A 24,756-nucleotide genomic window follows, 5' to 3' on the forward strand; every position below is an offset into this window, starting at 1 on the left:
ACATCATATATCCCTAGAAACTTGGCAAAATGAACCAAAACCGAACAAGAAGAAACGAGCGAGTCGGAATAAGATAGTTGTATTCGTGTGGTGTAATATATGTAATATAGTGTGCTTATGCTTTATGATATATGTAAAAATTGCTTGTATTAATAAGTATTTTTTTATGAATCTAACTCTTGTCTATTTTACAGTATAAAAACACAAAATGGATAGACAACCCAATATTTTAAGAGACCTACCCGGAGACATGATTGATGAAATCTTGTCTAGAGTCGGTCAGAATTCCTCGGCACAACTATTTAAGGCGAGATCAGTTTGTAAGACATTCGAAGAACGTTCCAAGAATGCCTTGGTTTATAAAAGGCTTTCGTTCGAAAGATGGGGGATATCACATTGGGAAATCCATAAGTTACGATGTGTTTACTTTGACGCATATATTGCGGGGAACCCAAATGCTATTTTACGCAACGGGTTAAGAAATTATTTTGACTAAGTATATCTGAATATAGGACTTCGTGATTTAGAAAAAGCGGCTAACATGCAACATAAAGAAGCATGTTATGCTTACGGGTTAGTAATGTTCGCTTCTCACCAAAGTGAGAACAAGAACATCGGGCTACAACTATTAAACAAAACGTTCCCACAAGTGACAGAGTCGGTAATTGGGGTAAGAAATGAGGTTTTTAGGTTATTACGAGACTGTTGGTCATTACGTAACCCTCGTCCCTTTGACGACGTTACAACACGCTGTCTTATCAACGGCCATAACGGTTATGTTCCACAAGACCAAGGATGGGAAGTAGTCCTAGTAAAACCAGAATGCATGACTTGTTTCTGGACGTATGAATTACGTGTCTTTATTGCCTTTGCTGAACGACTTGTGTAGTAGCTAGAATTATCTTCACAACTATCTTGTATCAAAGTTATTGTGTGCTATATTTCATGCTTTATGTAAAATAAGCGGTATTGTAAGTTTGTAAAATATTGTATAAAAGTTTGAACGCGAAATATTATTACAATCAGTTTTTCATATAGAATTGTAGTAGTTGAATTGTATATTAGCTACTAAGTATGAACTTAACGGGTAGGTACTACCCGAATTTAAACTTATAAAACGCTAATATGAAGAAAAAGCTTTTATAAATGAGTTCATATTATGCTACGAAATACTATTAACTACTCTTAATATTCTGTATGATTAACTTGTTCCATTTGACTATTTTGAAGGAAATGGCACCGACTACTCGACACACCGTGAATATGAATGAAGAGGAATTCCGTACTTTTCTAGCTTCAAACATAGCCGCAGTACAGGCTGCGCTACATACCAACATAACCTTGGATTTGGCAATACAGGAAATCGTGTAGGATGCACCTACAAAGAATTCACTGCCTGCAAACCTTTGGAATTTGATGGAACCGAAGGACCGATCGGATTGAAACGGTGGACCGAGAAGGTCGAATCGGTGTTTGCCATAAGTAAGTGTACTGAAGAGGACAAAGTAAAGTACGTTACGCATACCTTCACAGGTTCTGCGTTAACATGGTGGAATACCAATCTAGAGCAAGTGGGACAAGATGATGCGTACGCACTACCGTTGTAACGACCCGCACTTTTTCGATCATTCTATACTTATAAGATTAATATTTACATAAATTAAACCTTGCCAACATGATAAGCAATCCAAATTGTCGAGACTTATATTTCCGAAAAGAGTTTTACACAACGTTTGACCGTCTAGTTTGACCGATGATATCACGAACTATACAATATATGATAATTATACGTTTGTGTATATAAATGTATATATACATATTTAACATGATTAATAAATGTTTTAATATCTCATTTTGTATTAATAACAACAAGTTATATGTGTATTTTGAAACTACTAACTTAAGTTTTCAAAACGATAACTATACGTAACGTTATTTGACATAAATACTTAAGACATATAATGTTTATACATATATTGTATAAGTAATGTATTTAATCACTTTTAAAGACTTAAATACATAAAACCATATAAGTGTATTCACAAAAGATAGCTATATTTGAATCCTCATTTCATTTTTCACAAAATTTCTATACGTATACCTAGAGTATTTGTACTCGTATCATACCAAGCTCCTATACGTATTTACTAATAGTAAATACACATCAAAATCACCACCTAACCAGCCATTATTCATGCCCTTAGAGCTAGGTAATTACTTTTGGATGATTACTTGACTAATTAACAAAATTACAAACTAAAAATCTTATCATGTATTACATGATACATGTTTTTTTTAGGTTATAAGTATCACCATTTCTAGTTCATTTTCTAACCTCATTTTTAGTTAAACACACACTCTTTCACAACCCTTAAAACCCTTAATCAATTCAGCAAAGTTTCCATAAAGATCTAGCTTCAAAAACCATACTAAAACACCATAAGAAAACCATACAAAAACACTTCAAGAAAACCTTCCAAGAACACCAACTTACTTCCAATCTTTCATCCACTTCTATCACCCTTTTGATTCTAGCTTCTTACTTCTCTCTTACAGCAACTTCATCCAAGGAACTTGAGGTAGAATCTATGTTCATAACCTTATTCGATTCATATATATATAGCTATCATATTTTGTGGTATACAAGTTTAACAACAAGAACATAGTTTGAATGTTTTCAAACTTGTTTGCAAACTAAATAGATCCTTCTAACTTAACTTTTAAAATACTTCAAGACATGTAACATAACTTATTTATATGTTAATTTAACAAGGTAAAACTTGGTTTTTCAAAGTATAAGTATTTTTGGAAAAATGGTCATTAAATGATTTTGTTGTAACAAAATGTTTAACTTCATATGTTTCACTAAACTTTCACTTATGCCGTATGATTTTGAATACAAACCAAGGTATTTACAGTTCATAGTCTTAAAGAAGAACTCGATCCAAGAAGATGGCAATTTGAATCAACGAAAACGGACTTGTAACGAAGAAACTATGACCGAAACAAAATTGGCTATCCTAGACATTTTCAACTTCGGGATTCATTGGAAAAATTTACATAAAATCACATACTTCTAAGATAACATGATATTTTATATATATGTACTCATAATTCAATTTCATATGGTTCAGGATCACCCGTAAACAATACGAGAAGATTAATCATAAGATCCCATGATTGTACGCAACACGTCATTTGACAACACCGGTACTTTATGTACGCAACACGTCATTTGACAACACCGGTACCATGGGTCAAGATTAATCTCGACCAATACATATAAGATGGGGTTTTATTTATTTCGTTGGGGGTTTTATTTATTTCATTGCGGGTATATTAAACATCTAAAAATGAACCATTAAAATTGAATTACTAACAACGAACTGCTAACTACGGACTAAGGAATTATTCAAAGTATTAAAAGTATAACGAGTATATATTTATAACGTTTGTTTAAAAATGAAAACATATTGATATATTATATATGGATAGGTTCGTGATATCAACCGGAAGACCAAGTCAAATTATTTATATCATCAAGACAAGAGTGAGTATATAGTCCCACTTTTAAACTCTAAATATTTCGGGATGAGAATACATGTATTTTATGTTTTACGATATGGACACAAGTAACTGAAAAATATGTTCTACGTTGAGTTGTACCACTGGCATACTTCCCTGTAGCTTGGTAACTAATATTTACAGCGGTATTGTAAACGCGAATCCTGTTGATAGATCTATCGGGCCTGACAACCCCAACCGGACTGGACGACCAGTATTCAACGGTTGCACAGTACTTCGTTTTGTGACTACACTTGGTACGGTGTAGTAAGATTTCATATTAAAGGGAATATGCGACGTGAAAATGTTAAGTATGGTTACCAAGTGCTCAACCACTTAGAATACTTTTATGAAACTGTTTATATACGAAATCTTGTGGTCTATATATATATATTGCTGCCGGCACTAAACCTATATCTCACCAACTTTATGTTGACCTTTTAAAACATGTTTATTCTCAGGTGATTTCTAAAGCTTCCGCTGCATTATGTTGGATCTAACCAGGATCTTGCGTACGCATGTTTGTGTCAAAAATAAAACTGCATATCCGAGATGTTGTATTGTAAAATATGCTAGAAACCGTGTTGTTGTCATCATTTGTAAAGTTTGTAAGTCGAAGATTATCGCTAAACGTTAATCTTCTTTTTATTGTCTTAAGCTTGTAACAAAAATAATGGTTGTGGTTTGTAATGTATAATATATGCAGTTTTTCTTTTAAAAATGTCTCATATAGAGGTCAATACCTCGCAATGAAATCATACGTTATCTAACGCGTTCTTATGGTTAAGGACGGGTTATGACATGTGGTATCAGAGCGTTGGTCTTAGCGAACCAGGTTTGCATTAGTGTGTCTAACCGAGAGTCGTTAGGATACATTAGTAAAGTCTGGACTTTGACCGGGTCTGATTTTAAAAAAAAAAAAACATTGCTTATCACTGTTGGTTAAAATTTATGTATAAATATTATGTAAGTACTAATGGGTTAGTTGTTGTGTGATAGATGTCGGGCTCGAAACTTATTATCACATTCAGCGACTCCGAATCAGAACCTTCAGATTGTGTTTCAGTCATTAACATATCCGATGACGAAAGTGGTATTTTTGGGGAAGACTCACAATTTCCGGATGAACCAACTATTGAAATATCGGAAAGTGAACCCGAGGAGGAAAGTGAACCCGAGGAAGAAATACTAGAAATTACGAAAGAAAAATTCGATCAAGGAAAGAAACGAAAAGCGAATGAATTAGAAAATTCAAATCCCGAACTTAGTGAGAATGACGTAGCACCAATTCCACTCAACACTACCACCCCTATTCCCGCTATTCCTATTAGTGCTATCCCCGCATCTAGTTCTTCGGCTCCTCAGCCAAAACGTAGGCAGACAGCTAGGATAAGCGTTAGGCCATTCATTGGAACTAAACGCCCTAGAAAGTAGACCGAACGATGCACTGCCGTATTAAGCCATGGAATCATATAATGTTTTGTATAATATTATTAGTGTGGTTTGCTTAAAGTTTGATGTAAGCATATGTAAAATAGCGAAGTATGAAATGCAATAATTTTCCATGGTTAAGTATTATTTAGATTGTAGTAATTGGTTCTGTACTAAGCTATTAAGTATGAACATTAACGGGTAGGTACTACCCAAGATATAATTATAAAACGCTAATAAGAAGAAAAGGCTTTTATAATAATACCTGGTTCATATTATTAACAAGCTATAATGTACTATAAATACACACTACATCTATAATAATCCATGTGAATAATTATTTTTTTTTCATTAGGAAATGGCGCGATTGAATCGAATGACGGAACAAGAACTCGAGGAACTCATCAATCAACGAGTGAACGATAGAATGTTATGGGTCGAAGCTGCAAGAGCTGCTGCAGTTAATCCAAATCCTCGTGTAGGATGTACTTACAAGACTTTCCAAGCTTGCAAACCTTCATCATTCAGTGGAACGGAAGGACCGATCGGTTTAACCCGATGGATAGAAAAGATGGAGACGGTGTTCAAAATCAGTGGTTGTGATGAAAAAGACATGACCAAGTTTGCATCGTGCACTTTACAAGATAGTGCACTCACATGGTGGAAGAATTATGTGAAGGCGGTAGGAGGAGATGTAGCTTATGATACTCCATGGGAAGAATTCAAAGCGATGATAATCACCGAGTATTGTCCAAGGAATGAGGTTATTAAGTTAGAAGATGAGTTACGAAGTTTGAAGGTGGTTGGTACTGAAATCACCAACTACAATCAGCGATTCATGGAATTGGTTTTACTATGTCCTGAATTGGTTCCAACCGAAGCACGGAAGATTGAAATGTACAAAGGTGGTTTGCCCAGAAAGGTCAAGGCAAACGTTACGGCGTCGAAACCTAAGACAATTCATGAAGCTATAACCATGGCGAACGAGTTAATGGATCAGGTCATTCTGGATAAGAAAGCATTCACTACTGAGGTGAAGGTATCGAGTAACAAAAGGAAGTGGAACGGAAATTATGATCGAGGTTACCAACAGCAATCTTTTAAGAAACCAGAAACCCCGAAAGGTGCGGGTAGCGGTTCAGGCTTTGGTTACAAAGGACAAAGTCCTTTATGCAACCGTTGTCACAAACATCACTTTGGTTACTGTAGTGTGTTGTGCACCAAATGCAATCGACAGGGACATCTTGCTGAAGATTGTAAGGCTCTCGTTACAAATGCAAATGGTAACAAGACTCCTGCCACCAACGCAAATAGAACTGCTTTGGCTAACGTTACTTGTTTTGGGTGTGGAAAACAAGGTCATTATAAGAGTCAGTGCCCGAATCCAGAAAAGAATGGCGGACCTGCACGTGGAAGAGCGTTTGTTATTAATGCTAGAGAGGCACGAGAAGACCCGGAGCTTGTTACGGGTACGTTTACCATCAATAACTTATCAGCATCTATTTTATTTGATACTGGCGCCGATAGAAGTTACGTGTGTATAAATTTTTACACTAAATTGAATTGTTCATCATTACCTCTAGATGCTAAGTACTTGATTGAGTTAGCTAATGGTAAACTAATCAAAGCCGATAAAATTTGTCGTGATTGTGAAATAAATCTAGCCGGAGAAACGTTTAAAATCGACTTAATACCCGTAGAATTAGGAGGTTTTGATGTAATAGTCGGCATGGACTGGATGTCCAAAGTAGGAGCGGAAGTTGTTTGTGCCAAGAAGGCAATTCGTATTCCTGGTAAGGATAAAATACCGGTGATGATTTATGGAGAGAAGGGTAATTCAAAGCTAAAACTCATTAGCTGTTTGAAAGCCAAGAAGTGTTTAGAAAAGGGATGTTACGCTATTTTAGCACATGTTAATAAAGTCGAAAAGAAAGAAAAGTGCATCAACGACGTGCCTGTGGCAAGAGATTTTCCTGAAGTTTTTCCGGAAGAATTACCGGGATTACCTCCATTTAGATCGGTAGAATTTCAAATAGATTTAGTACCAGGAGCTGCACCAGTAGCTCGTGCTCCATATAGACTTGCACCATCCGAGTTAAAAGAACTTCAAAGTCAGTTAAAAGAATTACTGGACCGTGGATTCATACGACCGAGTACTTCACCGTGGGGAGCTCCAATTTTGTTTGTTAAGAAGAAAGATGGATCTTTTAGGATGTGTATAGACTATCGTGAATTAAATAAGTTAACTATCAAGAATCGGTATCCACTACCGAGAATTGATGACTTATTCGATCAATTGCAAGGATCATGTGTTTATTCGAAAATCGACTTAAGATCGGGCTATCATCAACTACGCGTCAAAGAAGAGGATATTCCGAAAACTGCTTTTCGGACACGTTATGGTCATTACGAATTTTTGGTTATGCCGTTTGGATTGACGAATGCGCCAGCTGTATTCATGGACCTCATGAACCGAGTTTGTAGTCCGTATTTAGATAAGTTTGTTATCGTTTTCATTGATGATATTCTTATCTATTCCAAGAGTGAGCAAGAGCATGAAGAGCATTTAAGGTTGATACTGGAGTTGTTGAGAAAAGAACAACTTTATGCTAAATTTTCTAAGTGTGCTTTCTGGTTGAAAGAAGTGCAATTTCTTGGTCACGTTGTTAATAGCGAAGGAATTCAGGTTGATCCAGCAAAAACTGAAGCTATTGAAAAATGGGAGACTCCTAAGACACCAACACAGATACGCCAATTTTTGGGTTTAGCCGGTTATTATAGAAGGTTTATTCAAGATTTTTCCCGAATAGCTAAGCCGTTGACAGCATTAACGCAAAAAGGGAAGAAATACGAATGGACCTCGGAGCAGGAGAACGCATTTCAAATACTGAAGAAGAAGTTAACTACGGCGCCTATTTTATCGTTACCAGAAGGGAACGATGATTTTAAAATATATTGTGACGCTTCGCGACAAGGTTTTGGTTGTGTTCTTATGCAACGGAAGAAAGTAATTGCATTTGCATCCCGACAATTGAAGATTCACGAGCGAAATTATACGACGCATGATCTAGAATTGGGAGCAGTCGTGTTTGCATTGAAGATGTGGAGACACTACTTGTATGGGGTTAAATTCACTGTGTTTACTGATCATAAAAGCCTTCAACATATTTTTGATCAGAAACAATTGAACATGAGGCAACGTAGGTGGGTCGAGTTAATAAACGACTATGATTGTGAAATTCGTTATCATCCCGGAAAGGCGAACGTGGTGGCCGATGCTTTAAGCAGAAAGGAACGAGAACCAATTCGAGTTCGAGCGATGAACATAAAAATTCGCATGAACCTCAACTCACAAATCAAAGAAGTTCAACGAGAAGCACTTACTAAAGAAAATAAAGGAAATGAAATAATGAAGAAGTATGAGAAGCAACTCGTTATGCGGGAAGATGGAATTCGATATTTTGCAAATCGTATTTGGGTACCGAAGTTGGGTGGATTAAGGAAGTTGATATTGAACGAGGCACATAAGACAAGATATTCGATACATCCTGGAGTTGGAAAGATGTACCAAGATCTTAAGACGCATTATTGGTGGCCTAATTTGAAGACAGACGTTGCAACATATGTTGGGGAATGTTTAACTTGTTCTAAAGTCAAAGCAGAACATCAAAAGCCGTCAGGGTTACTTCAACAACCAGAAATCCCAGAATGGAAATGGGATGGTATTACCATGGATTTCATCACAAAGTTACCAAAGACTGCCTGGGGATACGACACCATTTGGGTGATTGTTGATCGTCTCACCAAGTCTGCACATTTCTTGCCTATAAAGGAAACAGATAGAATGGAGAAACTATTACGATTGTATATAAAGGAAGTTGTTTCAAGGCATGGAATACCTATTTCCATTATATCCGATCGTGATAGTAGATTTACCTCAAAGTTTTGGCAATCACTACAGGAGGCACTAGGAACTCGTTTGGATATGAGTACCGCATATCATCCACAAACCGATGGACAGAGTGAAAGAACGATTCAGACTCTCGAAGACATGCTCAGGGCATGTGTGATCGATTTTGGAAACGGATGGGATAAATATCTACCGTTAGCAGAATTCTCGTATAATAATAGTTATCATGCGAGCATTGGAGCTGCGCCATTCGAAGCATTGTACGGAAGGAAGTGTAGATCTCCTATCTGTTGGAATGAAGTAGGAGATCGACAATTAACTGGTCCCGAGATCATACATGAAACGACTGAGAAGATAGTGCAAATCAAGGAGAGATTAAAAACAGCCCGCAGTCGCCAAAAGAGCTACGCCGATGTCCGAAGGAAACCATTAGAGTTTCAGGTCGGGGACATGGTTATGCTAAAGGTGTCACCTTGGAAAGGTGTGATACGTTTTGGAAAAAGGGGTAAACTGAACCCAAGGTACGTAGGCCCGTTTAAGATTATCGAACGCATTGGACCGGTAGCTTATCGACTCGAGTTACCGCAACAACTCGCCGGAGTACATAATACCTTTCATGTCTCGAACCTTAAGAAGTGTCTTGCAAAGGAAGACCTCACCATTCCTCTTGAAGAAATCCATGTCGACGAGAAACTACAATTCGTCGAAGAACCAATCGAAATCATGGACCGTGAAGTTAAACAGCTCAAACAAAGCAATATACCGATTGTTAAGGTTCGTTGGAATGCTAGAAGAGGTCCCGAGTTTACTTGGGAACGAGAGGATCAGATGAAGCAAAAGTATCCGCACTTGTTCTCGATAACGCAAAATAGGTACAATTTTAAAATTTCGGGACGAAATTTATTTAACGGGGAGGTAATGTAACGACCCGCACTTTTTCGATCATTCTATACTTATAAGATTAATATTTACATAAATTAAACCTTGCCAACATGATAAGCAATCCAAATTGTCGAGACTTATATTTCCGAAAAGAGTTTTACACAACGTTTGACCGTCTAGTTTGACCGATGATATCACGAACTATACAATATATGATAATTATACGTTTGTGTATATAAATGTATATATACATATTTAACATGATTAATAAATGTTTTAATATCTCATTTTGTATTAATAACAACAAGTTATATGTGTATTTTGAAACTACTAACTTAAGTTTTCAAAACGATAACTATACGTAACGTTATTTGACATAAATACTTAAGACATATAATGTTTATACATATATTGTATAAGTAATGTATTTAATCACTTTTAAAGACTTAAATACATAAAACCATATAAGTGTATTCACAAAAGATAGCTATATTTGAATCCTCATTTCATTTTTCACAAAATTTCTATACGTATACCTAGAGTATTTGTACTCGTATCATACCAAGCTCCTATACGTATTTACTAATAGTAAATACACATCAAAATCACCACCTAACCAGCCATTATTCATGCCCTTAGAGCTAGGTAATTACTTTTGGATGATTACTTGACTAATTAACAAAATTACAAACTAAAAATCTTATCATGTATTACATGATACATGTTTTTTTTAGGTTATAAGTATCACCATTTCTAGTTCATTTTCTAACCTCATTTTTAGTTAAACACACACTCTTTCACAACCCTTAAAACCCTTAATCAATTCAGCAAAGTTTCCATAAAGATCTAGCTTCAAAAACCATACTAAAACACCATAAGAAAACCATACAAAAACACTTCAAGAAAACCTTCCAAGAACACCAACTTACTTCCAATCTTTCATCCACTTCTATCACCCTTTTGATTCTAGCTTCTTACTTCTCTCTTACAGCAACTTCATCCAAGGAACTTGAGGTAGAATCTATGTTCATAACCTTATTCGATTCATATATATATAGCTATCATATTTTGTGGTATACAAGTTTAACAACAAGAACATAGTTTGAATGTTTTCAAACTTGTTTGCAAACTAAATAGATCCTTCTAACTTAACTTTTAAAATACTTCAAGACATGTAACATAACTTATTTATATGTTAATTTAACAAGGTAAAACTTGGTTTTTCAAAGTATAAGTATTTTTGGAAAAATGGTCATTAAATGATTTTGTTGTAACAAAATGTTTAACTTCATATGTTTCACTAAACTTTCACTTATGCCGTATGATTTTGAATACAAACCAAGGTATTTACAGTTCATAGTCTTAAAGAAGAACTCGATCCAAGAAGATGGCAATTTGAATCAACGAAAACGGACTTGTAACGAAGAAACTATGACCGAAACAAAATTGGCTATCCTAGACATTTTCAACTTCGGGATTCATTGGAAAAATTTACATAAAATCACATACTTCTAAGATAACATGATATTTTATATATATGTACTCATAATTCAATTTCATATGGTTCAGGATCACCCGTAAACAATACGAGAAGATTAATCATAAGATCCCATGATTGTACGCAACACGTCATTTGACAACACCGGTACTTTATGTACGCAACACGTCATTTGACAACACCGGTACCATGGGTCAAGATTAATCTCGACCAATACATATAAGATGGGGTTTTATTTATTTTGTTGGGGGTTTTATTTATTTCATTGCGGGTATATTAAACATCTAAAAATGAACCATTAAAATTGAATTACTAACAACGAACTGCTAACTACGGACTAAGGAATTATTCAAAGTATTAAAAGTATAACGAGTATATATTTATAACGTTTGTTTAAAAATGAAAACATATTGATATATTATATATGGATAGGTTCGTGATATCAACCGGAAGACCAAGTCAAATTATTTATATCATCAAGACAAGAGTGAGTATATAGTCCCACTTTTAAACTCTAAATATTTCGGGATGAGAATACATGTATTTTATGTTTTACGATATGGACACAAGTAACTGAAAAATATGTTCTACGTTGAGTTGTACCACTGGCATACTTCCCTGTAGCTTGGTAACTAATATTTACAGCGGTATTGTAAACGCGAATCCTGTTGATAGATCTATCGGGCCTGACAACCCCAACCGGACTGGACGACCAGTATTCAACGGTTGCACAGTACTTCGTTTTGTGACTACACTTGGTACGGTGTAGTAAGATTTCATATTAAAGGGAATATGCGACGTGAAAATGTTAAGTATGGTTACCAAGTGCTCAACCACTTAGAATACTTTTATGAAACTGTTTATATACGAAATCTTGTGGTCTATATATATATATTGCTGCCGGCACTAAACCTATATCTCACCAACTTTATGTTGACCTTTTAAAACATGTTTATTCTCAGGTGATTTCTAAAGCTTCCGCTGCATTATGTTGGATCTAACCAGGATCTTGCGTACGCATGTTTGTGTCAAAAATAAAACTGCATATCCGAGATGTTGTATTGTAAAATATGCTAGAAACCGTGTTGTTGTCATCATTTGTAAAGTTTGTAAGTCGAAGATTATCGCTAAACGTTAATCTTCTTTTTATTGTCTTAAGCTTGTAACAAAAATAATGGTTGTGGTTTGTAATGTATAATATATGCAGTTTTTCTTTTAAAAATGTCTCATATAGAGGTCAATACCTCGCAATGAAATCATACGTTATCTAACGCGTTCTTATGGTTAAGGACGGGTTATGACAACCGTGGTCAGCATTCAAGCACTTGATGAACGAGAAGTACCGTCCCAGAACCGAGGTCAATAAGCTCAAGACAGAACTTAGAGGGTTACGAACCCAAGGATTTGATATTACCACGTACGAAAGACGATTCACAGAATTGTGCCTATTGTGTCCGGGAGCATTCGAAGATGAGGAAGAGAAGATCGACGCGTTTGTGAAAGGATTACCGAAAAGAATCCAAGAAGATATAAGTTCACACGAGCCCGCCTCCATACAACAGGCATGTAGAATGGCTCACAAACTAGTGAACCAGATTGAAGAAAGAATTAAAGAACAGACTGCTGAAGAGGCCAATGTGAAGCAAGTCAAAAGAAAGTGGGAGGAAAACGGTGATAAGAATCACCAATACAACAACAACAGCAATTACAACAATAATCGCAACAATTATCCCAACAATCGCAACATCAATCGCAACTACCACAAACGGCCCAACAACAACAACAACAACAGCAACTACAATAATCATCCCAACAACAATAATAACCGCAACAACAACAACAATCAGAAGCAGCTATGCCAAAGGTGTGAAAAGTATCACTCGGGGTTCTGCACCAAATTTTGCAACAAGTGTAAAAGAAATGGTCTTAGCGCGGCGAAGTGTGAGGTCTACGGACCAGGGGTTAATAGAACGAAAGGAACAAATGGTGTCGGAACGAGTAATGGCGGAGCAAGTAGTGTCGGAGCAAGTTATGTCAATGTAGTTTGTTATAAATGTGGAAAACCGGGCCACATTATTAGAAATTGCCCGAACCAGGAGAACACGAATGGACAAGGCCGCGGAAGAGTTTTCAATATTAATGCGGCAGAGGCACAGGAAGACCCGGAGCTTGTTACGGGTACGTTTCTTATTGACAATAAATCTGCTTACGTTTTATTTGATTCGGGTGCGGATAGAAGCTATATGAGTAGAGATTTTTGTGCTAAATTAAGTTGTCCATTGACGCCTTTGGATAGTAAATTTTTACTCGAATTAGCAAATGGTAAATTAATTTCAGCAGATAATATATGTCGGAATCGAGAAATTAAACTGGTTAGCGAAACATTTAAGATTGATTTGATACCAGTAGAGTTAGGGAGTTTTGATGTGATAATCGGTATGGACTGGTTGAAAGAAGTGAAAGCAGAGATCGTTTGTTACAAAAATGCAATTCGCATTATACGAGAAAAAGGAAAACTCTTAATGGTGTACGGAGAAAAGGGCAACACGAAGCTACATATTATTAGTAATTTGAAGGCACAAAAACTAATAAGAAAAGGTTGCTATGCTATTCTAGCACACGTCGAGAAAGTACAAACTGAAGAAAAGAGCATCAATGATGTTCCCATTGCAAAAGAATTTCCCGATGTATTTCCGAAAGGATTACCGGGATTACCCCCACATCGATCCGTTGAATTTCAAATAGATCTTGTACCAGGAGATGCACCAATAGCTGGTGCTCCTTACAGACTCGCACCCAGCGAGATGAAAGAACTGCAAAGCCAATTATAAGAACTTTTAGAGCGTGGTTTCATTCGACCAAGCACATCACCGTGGGGAGCTCCTGTTTTGTTTGTCAAGAAGAAAGATGGTACATTCAGGTTGTGTATCGACTACCGAGAGTTGAACAAACTTACCATCAAGAACCGCTACCCACTACCGAGAATTGATGACTTATTTGATCAACTACAAGGCTCGTCTGTTTATTCAAAGATTGACTTACGTTCCGGGTATCATCAAATGCGGGTGAAAGAAGATGATATTCCAAAGACTGCTTTCAGAACACGTTACGGTCATTACGAGTTTATGGTCATGCCGTTTGGTTTAACTAATGCACCAGCTATGTTCATGGACCTTATGAACCGAGTGTGTGGACCATACCTTGACAAGTTTGTCATTGTTTTCATTGATGACATACTTATTTACTCAAAGAATGACCAAGAACACGGTGAACATTTGAGAAAGGTGTTAGAAGTATTGAGGAAGGAAGAATTGTACGCTAAGTTTTCAAAGTGTGCATTTTGGTTGGAAGAAGTTCAATTCCTCGGTCACATAGTGAACAAAGAAGGTATTAAGGTGGATCCGGCAAAGATAGAAACTGTTGAAAAGTGGGAAACCCCGAAAACTCCGAAACACATACGCCAGTTTTTAGGACTAGCTGGTTACTACAGAAGGTTCATCCAAGACTTTTCCAGAATAGCAAAACCCTTGACTGCATTAACGCATAAAGGGAAGAAATTTGAATGGAATGATGAACAAGAGAAAGCGTTTCAGTTATTGAAGAAAAAGCTAACTACGGCACCTATATTGTCATTGCCTGAAGGGAATGATGATTTTGTGATTTATTGTGACGCATCAAAGCAAGGTCTCGGTTGTGTATTAATGCAACGAACAAAGGTGATTGATTATGCGTCTAGACAATTGAAGATTCATGAACAAAATTATACGACGCATGATTTGGAATTAGGCGCGGTTGTTTTTGCATTAAAGACTTGGAGGCACTACTTATATGGGGTCAAAAGTATTATATATACCGACCACAAAAGTCTTCAACACATATTTAATCAGAAACAACTGAATATGAGGCAGCGTAGGTGGATTGAATTATTGAATGATTACGACTTTGAGATTCGTTACCACCCGGGGAAGGCAAATGTGGTAGCCGATGCCTTGAGCAGGAAGGACAGAGAACCCATTCGAGTAAAATCTATGAATATAATGATTCATAATAACCTTACTACTCAAATAAAGGAGGCGCAACAAGGAGTTTTAAAAGAGGGAAATTTAAAGGATGAAATACCCAAAGGATTGGAGAAACATCTTAATATTCGGGAAGACGGAACCCGGTATAGGGCTGAAAGGATTTGGGTACCAAAATTTGGAGATATGAGAGAAATGGTACTTAGAGAAGCTCATACAACCAGATACTCAATACATCCTGGAACGGGGAAGATGTACAAGGATCTCAGGAAATATTTTTGGTGGCCGGGTATGAAAGCCGATGTTGCTAAATACGTAGGAGAATGTTTGACGTGTTCTAAGGTCAAAGCTAAGCATCAGAAACCATCAAGTCTACTTCAACAACCCGAAATCCCGGAATGGAAATGGGAAAACATTACCATGGATTTCATCACTAAATTGCCAAGGACTGCAAGTGGTTTTGATACTATTTGGGTAATAGTTGATCGTCTCACCAAATCAGCACATTTCCTTCCAATAAGAGAAGACGACAAGATGGAGAAGTTAGCACGACTGTATTTGAAGGAAGTCGTCTCCAGACATGGAATACCAATCTCTATTATCTCTGATAGGGATGGCAGATTTATTTCAAGATTCTGGAAGACATTACAGCAAGCATTAGGAACTCGTCTAGACATGAGTACTGCCTATCATCCACAAACTGATGGGCAGAGCGAAAGGACGATACAAACGCTTGAAGACATGCTACGAGCATGTGTTATTGATTTCGGAAACAGTTGGGATCGACACCTACCATTAGCAGAATTTTCCTATAACAACAGCTACCATTCAAGCATTGAGATGGCGCCGTTTGAAGCACTTTATGGTAGAAAGTGCAGGTCTCCGATTTGTTGGAGTGAAGTGGGGGATAGACAGATTACGGGTCCGGAGATTATACAAGAAACTACCGAGAAGATCATCCAAATTCAACAACGGTTGAAAACCGCCCAAAGTCGACAAAAGAGCTACGCTGACATTAAAAGAAAAGATATAGAATTTGAAATTGGAGAGATGGTCATGCTTAAAGTTGCACCTTAGAAAGGCGTTGTTCGATTTGGTAAACGAGGGAAATTAAATCCAAGGTATATTGGACCATTCAAGATTATTGATCGTGTCGGACCAGTAGCTTACCGACTTGAGTTACCTCAACAACTCGCGGCTGTACATAACACTTTCCACGTCTCGAATTTGAAGAAATGTTTTGCTAAAGAAGATCTCACTATTCCGTTAGATGAAATCCAAATCAACGAAAAACTCCAATTCATCGAAAAACCCGTCGAAATAATGGATCGTGAGGTTAAAAGACTTAAGCAAAATAAGATACCAATTGTTAAGGTTCGATGGAATGCTCGTAGAGGACCCAAGTTCACCTGGGAGCGTGAAGATCAGATGAAGAAGAAATACCCTCATCTATTTCCAGAAGATTCGTCAACACCTTCAACAGCTTAAAATTTCGGGACGAAATTTATTTAACGGGTAGGTACTGTAGTGACCCGAACTTTTCCATGTTCATATATATTAATTGAGATTGATATTTACATGATTAAATTTTTCCAACATGTTAAGCAATCAAACTTGTTAAGACTTGATTAATTGAAATATGTTTCATATAGACAATTGACCACCCAAGTTGACCGGCGATTCACGAACGTTAAAACTTGTAAAAATGACATGACGATATATATATGGATATACATATGGTTAACATGAGATTATGATAAGTAAGTATCTCCATAAGTATATTAACAATGAGTTATATACATATAAACAAGACTACTAACTTAAGGATTTCGAAACGAGACATATATGTAACGATTATCGTTGTAACGACATTTAAATGTATATATACCATATTAAGATATATTAATATATCATAATATCATGATAATATAATAATTTAACATCTCATTAGATATAATAAACAATGGGTTAACAACATTAATTGAGATCGTTAACTTAAAGGTTTCAAAACAACACTTACATGTAACGACTAACGATGACTTAATGACTCAGTTAAAATGTATATACATGTAGTGTATTTAGATGTATTAAAATACTTTTGGAAGACTTCAAGACATATATCAAAACACTCATACTTAACGAAAATCGTTACAGTTACTTTTCCATTCTTTTCTTTCATCAAGAATTCTAGTCGTATTCTTACCCGTATTATACACAGCTTCAAAACGTACTTACTATGAGTATATACCAATAGGAACTAGCATGGAATTCCACTCTTGATTATGTCATGTATGACTAATCAATTTTAACTTCTACCATGAGCTAGTCAACTAACTAGAACTCCTTTTAACCCCACTCACCACTCACCAATTACCACTCATCATTCACTCCATTTCACTTCCAATTCTCTTTCTAATTCTCTCTCAACACACACACACACTATTATGAACGTATTTTTCCAGTAGTTAATCATCATCTTCATCAAAAATTACTTTAAGAATCAAGCTATAATCATCATAGGAAGAACACTTCAAGAACACTTCAAAAATCCCTTCAAGTTTACTAATTTACTTCCAAGCTTTCTAATCCATTCCAAGTAATCATCTAAGATCAAGAAACCTTTGTTATATACAGTAGGTTATCTTTCTTATTCATGGTAATATTCATATTCAAACTTTGATTCAATTTCTATAACTATAAACTATCTTAATTCGAGTAGAAATCTTACTTGAACTTGTTTTTGTGTCATGATCCTACTTCAAGAACTTTCAAGCCATCCAAGATCCTTTGAAGCTAGATCATTTCTTGTCACTTCCAGTAGGTTTACCTACTAAACTTGAGGTAGTAATGATGTTCATAACATCATTCAATTCATATATATAAAACTATCTTATTCGAAGGTTTAAACTCGTAATCACTAGAACATAGTTTAGTTAATTCTAAACTTGTTCGCAAACAAAAGTTAATCCTTCTAACTTGACTTTTAAAATTAACTACACACATGTTTTATATCTATATGATATGCTAAATTAATGATTTAAAACCTGGAAACACGAAAAACACCGTAAAACCGGATTTACGCCGTCGTAGTAACACCGCGGGCTGTTTTGGGTTAGTTAATTAAAAACTATGATAAACTTTGATTTAAAAGTTGCTATTCTGAGAAAATGATTTTTATTATGAACATGAAACTATATCCAAAAATTATGGTTAAACTCAAAGTGGAAGTATGTTTTCTAAAATGGTCATCTAGACGTCGTTCTTTCGACTGAAATGACTACCTTTACAAAAACGACTTGTAACTTATTTTTCCGACTATAAACCTATACTTTTCTGTTTAGAATCATAAAATAGAGTTCAATCTGAAACTATAGCAATTTGATTCACTCAAAACGGATTTAAAATGAAGAAGTTATGGGTAAAACAAGATTGGATAATTTTTCTCATTTTAGCTACGTGAAAATTGGTAACAAATCTATTCCAACCATAACTTAATCAACTTGTATTGTATATTATGTAATCTTGAGATACCATAGACACGTATACAATGTTTCGACCTATCATGTCGACACATCTATATATATTTCGAAACAACCATAGACACTCTATATGTGAATGTTGGAGTTAGCTATACAGGGTTGAGGTTGATTCCAAAATATATATAGTTTGAGTTGTGATCAATACTGAGATACGTATACACTGGGTCGTGGATTGATTCAAGATAATATTTATCGATTTATTTCTGTACATCTAACTGTGGACAACTAGTTGTAGGTTACTAACGAGGACAGCTGACTTAATAAACTTAAAACATCAAAATATATTAAAAGTGTTGTAAATATATTTTAAACATACTTTGATATATATGTATATATTGTTATAGGTTCGTGAATCAACCAGTGGCCAAGTCTTACTTCCCGACGAAGTAAAAATCTGTGAAAGTGAGTTATAGTCCCACTTTTAAAATCTAATATTTTTGAGATGAGAATACATGCAGGTTTTATAAATGATTTACAAAATAGACACAAGTACGTGAAATTACATTCTGTGGTTGAATTATCGAAATCGAATATGCCCCTTTTTATTAAGTCTGGTAATCTAAGAATTAGGGAACAGACACCATAATTGACGTGAATCCTAAAGATAGATCTATTGGGCCTAACAAACCCCATCCAAAGTACCAGATGCTTTAGTACTTCGAAATTTATATCATATCCGAAGGGTGTCCCGGAATGATGGGGATATTCTTATATATATGCATCTTGTTAATGTCGGTTACCAGGTGTTCACCATATGAATGATTTTTATCTCTATGTATGGGATGTGTATTGAAATATGAAATCTTGTGGTCTATTGTTACGATTTGATATATATAGTTTAAACCTATAACTCACCAACATTTTTGTTGACGTTTAAAGCATGTTTATTCTCAGGTGAATACTAAGAGTTTTCGCTGTTGCATACTAAAATAAGGACAAGATTTGGAGTCCATGTTTGTGTAATATTGTGTAAAAACTGCATTCAAGAAACTGATTTCGATGTAACATATTTGTATTGTAAACCATTATGTAATGGTCGTGTGTAAACAGGATATTTTAGATTATCATTATTTGATAATCTACGTAAAGCTTTTTAAACCTTTATTTATGAAATAAAGGTTATGGTTTGTTTTAAAAATGAATACAGTCTTTGAAAAACGTCTCATATAGAGGTCAAAACCTCGCAACGAAATCAATTAATATGGAACGTTTTTAATCAATAAGAACGGGACATTTCATCATTGATGCTCTTTTCTTCAGTTTGTACTTTCTCGACGTGTGGTAGAACAGCATAGCAACCTTTTCTTATTAGTTTATGTGCCTTCAAATTACTAATAAGATGTAGCTTCGTGTTGCCCTTTTCTCCGTACACCATTAAGGGTTTTCCTTTTTCTCGTATAATGCGAATTGCATTTTTATAACAAACGATCTCTGCTTTCATTTCTTTCAACCAGTCCATACCGATTATCACATCAAAACTCCCTAACTCTACTGGTATCAAGTCAATCTTAAATGTTTCGCTAACCAGTTTAATTTCTCGATTCCGACATATATTATCTGCTGAAATTAATTTACCATTTGCTAATTCGAGTAAAAATTTACTATCCAAAGGCGTCAATGGACAACTTAATTTAGCACAAAAATCTCTACTGATATAGCTTCTATCCGCACCCGAATCAAATAAAACGTAAGCGAATTTATTGTCAATAATAAACGTACCCGTAACAAGCTCCGGGTCTTCCTGTGCCTCTGCCGCATTAATATTGAAAACTCTTCCGCGACCTTGTCCATTTGTGTTCTCCTGGTTCGGGCAATTTCTAATAATGTGGCCCGGTTTTCCACATTTATAACAAACTACATTGGCATAACTTGCTCCGATACTACTTGCTCCGCCATTACTCGTTCTGACACAATTTGTTCCTTTCGTTCTGTTAACCCCTGGTCCGTAGACCTCACACTTCACCGCGCTATGACCATTTCTTTTACACTTGTTGCAAAATTTGGTGCAGAACCCCGAGTGATACTTTTCACACCTTTGGCATAGCTGCTTCTGATTTTTGTTGTTGTTGCGGTTATTATTATTATTGAGATGATTGTTGTAGTTGCTGTTGTTGTTGTTGTTGTTGTTGTTGTTGTTGTTGTTGTTGTTGCTGTTGCTGTTGCTGTTGCTGTTGCTGTTGCTGTTGCTGTTGCTGTTGTTGCTGCTGCCGCTGCTGCTGCTGCTGCTGCTGCTGCTGCTGCTGCTGTTGTTGTTGTTGCTGTTGTTGGTGTTGTTGCTGTTGTTGTTGTTGTTGTTGTTGTTGTTGTTGTTGTTGTTGTTGTTGTTGTTGTTGTTGTTGTTATTGTTGGGCCGTTTGTTGTAGTTGCGATTGATGTTGCGATTGTTGGGATAGTTGTTGCGATTATTGTTGTAATTGCTGTTGTTGTATTGGTGATTCTTATCCCTGTTTTCCTCCCACTTTCTTTTGACTTGCTTCACATTGGCCTCTTCAGCAGTCTGTTCTTTAATTCTTTCTTCAATCTGGTTCACTAGTTTGTGAGCCATTCTGCATGCCTGTTGTATGGAGGCGGGCTCGTGTGAACTTATATCTTCTTGGATTCTTTCCAATAATCCTTTCACAAATGCGTCGATCTTCTCTTCCTCATCTTCGAACGCTCTCGGACACAATAGGCACAATTCTGTGAATCGTCTTTCGTACGTGGTAATATCAAATCCTTGGGTTCGTAACCCTCTAAGTTCTGTCTTGAGCTTATTGACCTCAGTTCTGGGACGGTACTTCTCGTTCATCAAGTGCTTGAATGCTGACCACGGTAGTGCGTAAGCATTATCTTGTCCCACTTACTCTAGATAGGTATTCCACCATGTTAACGCAGAACCTATGAAGGTATGCATAGCGTACTTCACTTTGTCCTCTTCAGTACACTAACTTATGGCAAACACCGATTCGACCTTCTCGGTCCACCGTTTCAATCCGATCGGTCCTTCGGTTCCATCAAATTCCAAAGGTTTGCAGGCAGTGAATTCTTTGTAGGTGCATCCTACACGATTTCATGTACTGCTAGATCCAAGGTTATTGTTGGTATGTAGCGCAGCCTGTACTGCGGCTATGTTTGAAGCAAGAAAGGCATGAAATTCCTCTTCGCTCATATTCAAGGTGTGTCGAGTAGTCGGTGCCATTTTCTTCAAAATAGTCAAATGAAACGAGTTAATCATATAGAATATCAAGAGTAGTCAATAGTATTTCGTAGCGTAATATGAACTTATTTATAAAAGCTCTTTCTTCATATTACCATTTTATACTCTTTAATTCGGGTAGTACCTACCCGTTAAGTTCATACTTAGTAGCTAACATACCATTTCAACTACTACAATTCTATATGAAAAACTAATCAAAAAAAAAATATCATATTCAAACTTTTATACAATAACTCGCAAACTTACAATACTGCTTTTTTTTACATATAGCATGAAATATTGCACATAAAACTTTGATACAAAGTAGTTGCGAAGATAATTCTAGTTAATAAATAAGGCGTTCAGCAAAGGCAATAAAGACACGTAATTCATACATCCAGAAACAAGTCATGCATTCTGGTTTTACTAATACCAATTCCCATCCTTGGTTTTGTGAAACATAACCGTTGTGACCGATAGTAAAACAATGTGTTGTAACGTCGTCAAAAGGATGAAGGTTACGTAATGACCAACAGTCTCGTAATAACCTAAAAACCTCATTTCTTACCCCAATTACCGACACCGACACTTGTGGGAACGTTTTGTTTAATAGTTGCAGCCCGATGTTCTTGTTCTCACTTTGGTGAGAAGCGAACATTACTAACCCGTAAGCATAACATGCTTCTTTATGTTGCATGTTAGCCGCTTTTTCTAAATCACGAAGTCCTATATTCGGATATATTGAGTCAAAATAATTTCTTAACCCGTTGCGTAAAATAGCATCTGGGTTCCCCGCAATATATGCGTCAAAGTAAACACATCGTAACTTATGGATTTCACAATGTGACATCCCCCATCTTTCGAACGAAAGCCTTTTATAAATCAAGGCATTCTTGGAACGTTCTTCGAATGTCTTACAAACTGATCTAGCCTTAAATAGTTGTGCCGAGGAATTTTGACCGACTCTAGACAAGATTTCATCAATCATGTCTCCGGGTAGGTGTGACAACCCAGAAATTTCCAACCAAATTTAAACTTTAATCTTTATATGTTTCCGACACGATAAGCAATATTTGTTAAGTTAAATTGCAAGAATTTTAAACTATGTTCATACACTCATTCAACCTCGACCAAGTTCCAACGATTCACGAACCATTAAACGAATATGATTATATATGTATATGTGTATATATATTAAAACTTGAAACGTAAACAAAATATTAGATTAAATACTTTATATGATTGTATCTGTTTCAAAATGTTTATCAATGGAATTAGAAGATAAGATCAAATGATTGAATTATCAGATATATTGAATTATGATTATAAGTCTCTGTTGAAAGGCCTACGTTGATTTGAGAAATCTTTCCATTTTAACAATATTCGGAAAATGGTAAAGTGATTTATAAATAAGAACAAATTGTCAATCATTGAGATCTAGACAAAGGATAGTGGAAGATTGAATCTCATAAAGACTCGATTGATCTATTTAGTTTCAAACGTACAAAAACGTTTTCAGTTTAAAAAGAACTTTATTATTAAAACGTATATAACTTTTATAAATATCTAGAACCACTTTTGATAACTCATTACTTAACTAGTATGATAAAGATAACGATATTTATAATTTATTTTATTAAATATATATATAACGATTTAAATTAATATTATATATATTTATACGCGTATTATACGTACATAGTTTTATACTTTTACTATACTTAAACTTTACCTTTACTTTATTTTTACTTTACTTTAACTTTAATAATTCACTTTAATAATTCATACTTTAATAATTCACTTTAATAATTTATACTTTAATAATTCACTTTAATAATTCATACTTTAATAATTCACTTTAATAATTCATACTTTAATAATTCACTTTAATAATTCATACTTTAATAATTCACTTTAATAATTCAAAAATCTATTATAAATAGAATTCAATAGGTTTCATTATTTCATAGAAACTTGAAAATATTTTTCTCTAAACTCTCTCAATCGATTTACATATATATATTTACTCCGTATTATTTCAAGATATTATTAGTATACATAAAATATTACGACGGAGTGCTGTCCGAGTGATTTCGAAATTGTTTTTCGAGTAGGATAGGATTAAGGAAATTATGGGTTATAGCTATGGAGGTGATTGAGTATGGTTCATGGGTATGCTCGTGAGGTCAATATAGTGTTTATCATTTCCGTTGCGTCTACGTACCTTTCCTGCAATATTGAATCTCAATATTGATACGTGAGTACTCATAATTTAACTTTTACATACTAATAGTGTATCCCTGACTAGTGCTCGAGTATTTAGGATTATGCATGCTTGTACTTTTGATATTGCCCTTAGAAAGGTTAGGTTGAATATTGAATTAGCTACACTTGCGGTTGAGATAAGGTATAAGATATGCATGTCCTTGGAAAGCTAGCGAAAAATTAAGAACTTTTCCTTTAGATATCGAATGGTTTCGATGAATGGATTAGAAGTTATAATCAATTGAATTTTCGATATTTTTATTAAAAATGATTATTATTATCGTCGTTTTTATCGTCGTTCTAGTTTTATCTTATTATTATCATTATTATTATCTTTATCAATAAAAGGGATTTATCATTAAAAATTGTTATTTTTTTTTTATTATTACTATCGTTATTATCGTTAAAGTTATAATTAGTATTATTATTATTATCCAATTATTATTATTATTATTATTAGTATTATTATTATT

This window comes from Rutidosis leptorrhynchoides, chromosome 2 (genome assembly GCF_046630445.1).
Source record: "Rutidosis leptorrhynchoides isolate AG116_Rl617_1_P2 chromosome 2, CSIRO_AGI_Rlap_v1, whole genome shotgun sequence".
NCBI classification, from domain to species: Eukaryota; Viridiplantae; Streptophyta; class Magnoliopsida; order Asterales; family Asteraceae; genus Rutidosis; species Rutidosis leptorrhynchoides.